General features: G+C 40.6%; 1 long non-coding RNA gene across 2 annotated transcripts; it reads left to right on the forward strand.

Moving 5' to 3' along the window:
* Nucleotides 1-1,094: 1,094 nt before the first annotated feature.
* On the forward strand, nucleotides 1,095-2,496 carry LOC137859507 (uncharacterized). Of its 2 annotated transcripts, none has more exons than XR_011098347.1 (3): nucleotides 1,095-1,168; nucleotides 1,636-1,798; nucleotides 2,221-2,496. It is a non-coding gene; the product is annotated as an uncharacterized lncRNA (long non-coding RNA). The 2 variants fall into 2 exon arrangements; XR_011098346.1 differs by having other exon boundaries at nucleotides 1,130-1,264.
* Nucleotides 2,497-3,169: the final 673 nt, after the last annotated feature.

The following is a 3,169-nucleotide window of genomic DNA, read 5'->3' on the forward strand; positions in this document are numbered from 1 at the left end:
GGTAGCATGCAAATGCACAGAAAAATGGGCAACACAGTGAAAAGTGAAAAAAACAGATTAATTACTGTGAAGTAAGTTGCATTTAAATACACTGTTGCGTTTCTTTGGATCCAAGAAAGTTCTTAAAAAAAAGTTAGGCCAAATTTGAGGTCGTTCACCTTCCGTATTTATGAACTTAACAGCTGGAAAAGCGTTGTAATATAGACAAAAACACAAAAAATATTTGAAATTACTGTAATTATTCATCACCCATAAACACATCTGAGGTCTTTAAAACACTTTTTTATTTTTATTTTTTTCTTACTAGCAGCTGCCTTTGCCTTTTCCCTAAGCGAAACAGTTCCCATGTGACTACAACAGCTTTCAGAGTCACTTCAGGGCTGCTGTAATTACATAATGAAATAATTCATTTAGAAAATTTAAGGGCCCTGTCTTTCGCCATCTCTACATAGTGATGTGGTAAATTCAAGGGTAGAACCCATTATCTGAATTTGCAAATAAATACACGTTGGGCGCATCTCCCCAAGCACTGCAGGAAGCCCCATCCTGTCCAGTGGATCCAAACACCCTCAAAGACTGATAGATACTCAATAACCATGTGTACTCCCTTGGATAGATACTCAATAACCAAGGGAACTCCCTTTATTGCTCATGTGTGCAAAATATTCCTCCAAATTCTTCCTTAAAGACTCTGCTGAATTGATGTTTGCTGCTCAGGTGATGTTTGTTAGCACTCAGCTGTGTTCTGTGGAGCAAGATTTAAGTTAAAGCAGTTATAACACTCCCAGGGCTTACAGCCCAGCTGTGCATGCTAAAATTAATGAATAGCATTTAGAGTACTTTGCAAAAGGAGGTCTAAATTATATTTTATGTATACATCTGGGCAAATAAGAAAAACAAGCCAGGTGAAGAAAGCCCCTAAACTCTTATGAAAGATGAGTTAGAAGGTGACGGCATCCGTAATAGCTGCCCAGGAACATAGCCCTAACAAATATGACATGATTTGAAATCAATTTATTTTATTGATGGCTAACACATGCTAACTCAAATCATCTGCCATTTGCCTTAGGGTAATTGCACATACTCCACATTAACACCAATTAGCTGACCAAAGGGCTGGATGCAGCTCGATTTGCTGATCACCTTGGGAGACAAAACTGGGAGTCAAGTGAGATGCCACTCAGGACATGGAGTGTCCCATCCATGTGCAATGTGTCTGGTGATCCTATGCAGAATACTAGGGACTTTCCTCCATGTCCTGGATGTGTGCGTGCTGCTCTGCTTCAACATCCTGCAAAGCGATAGGTGTAGGGAGGGCAGGAGCTGGGAATGAGGAAGCAAATGGCTGGTTTATGAGAAACTGGGCAAGGTTACTGAGAGACTGGTTACAACTGCCTATGTGTCCATTTTGCAAATGAATGCTACACAGTATAAATCAGATCACATGAAACCTCTAGTTGGCTGCAGAAGCATGATAGCTCTGGCATGCATCTATTTTTGGGCACAAATCTGATTTTTTTCATCAAGTTCTGTCATATCCCAATCTTAGTCACACCGTGAAATATTACACTCTCAATCGACTCTCATTTTGTTCTAAGCAGATATACTTTGTAATTTACTCTTTTCTTCTCTGAGAAAAGAGAAAGGAGAGCAAGGCAAGGGTACTGAACAGGAGCAGAGTGCTCAGGGGGAGCAGAGGAGTACTGAGAGGCATCATCTGCTCACTGGCAGCACTGCAATGAAAGAGCGTGTGAGGAAAACCAACTCTTCAGTCATATTTCCTAATCTGGAGGGACAGGTGGGTGTGGAAAGTAATGACAGTCTGTAATAGCCTTGGCTAGCCATCTGGTAGGATTTTTATTTGCTCTGTAAAATATAGGGAGTTTAATATTGAGTTTAGAAAAAAATAAAATAGTGCTGTCTGAAAATTCAGTCAGGAAAATAGACTTCCAGGAGGACAGAGAATTTATTCCTTCCCAGAAACACCTGATGCATTATACGTGTGTACTTATATATATGCGTGTATATACATATACACATGCATTATGTATCTAATTTTGCTTAGAAATTTAAAAAAATCCCAACATTAAGTTTATTAGTAGTGTTGGGTTTTAATGGGCTAAAGAGAGTCACAGAATAATAGGAAATTTTTGAAATGTATCATTTTTACACACTGACAGACATATGGGGAGGAATTTAAATGCTGTCTTTAATCAACAGCTTTAGAAGAACCCTTGAGAAGTTGCAAAGCCAAACATTTGAGGTTTCAGCAGTGGTTTGGTAGCACAAGGATGGCAGTTCTCAGCCAGACAAAATTGACCCTCGCACAACTCCAAGCATCATCAGTGTGCTTTGAAAGTGAAACTGCAGAAGGGCTCATCCTGTAAGCACTGCTTATCCATTCAGGTTATATCCATTATTAACCTGCAGCTTATGTCTTTTTAGCTCAAAGCTAGAATTAACATGTCCAAGGAGTCTTCGTGGAATTGCTTTCATTTGGAACTAAACCACCCAGCACATTACGATCCTCCAGTTTGTTGTGCTGAACAACACACCATGCCTTGCCAGCTCTCTCATATTTCATGATGCAATTTTAGCTTTCAGCCAGGATTTAAAAAACATTTCTGATGCATCAGAGTGAGGATAGATCAGCAAGAAATACAATTGCTCTGGTTAGAGTAGCTTTAGGTGATTTCTGCTTGCCAGGAAGTGTTGGGACAAGGATGCTCAGTGGGGTCAGTGCACCCCACAGAGTGGGGCCGGGTTCCTCGGCTCTGGAGTGGCTCCTGAGAAGTTGGCCATTGCCAGTCAGCAGCAATGGACATCTGAAATGGAGAGCTTCACTAAAACTGGCTCTGAGATACCTGGGACTGTGTACTCACCTCTCTCAAGTCAGTTCCGGATTAGAAACAATGTCTTCTGGAGATCATTAGACACAGACTGAGGTGTTACCAGGATGTAGCAACACTTAGAGGATGTGTCTTGGTTTGAAATGGCCAATGTAGGGACAAACAGACATCCTGTAGGCTGCCTTACTTCTGATGCTGTTATAAAGTGATGGACAGCTGCATGATGATTGAGTAAACTTCTGCTGCTTCAGCTTTGCTGAGATGTCTATGGCTCAAAGTATGTTGGTTTTTATTTTTTTATTATTTCTTTCCTGGTGGTA

This window comes from Anas acuta, chromosome 7, assembly GCF_963932015.1.
Source record: "Anas acuta chromosome 7, bAnaAcu1.1, whole genome shotgun sequence".
NCBI classification, from domain to species: Eukaryota; Metazoa; Chordata; class Aves; order Anseriformes; family Anatidae; genus Anas; species Anas acuta.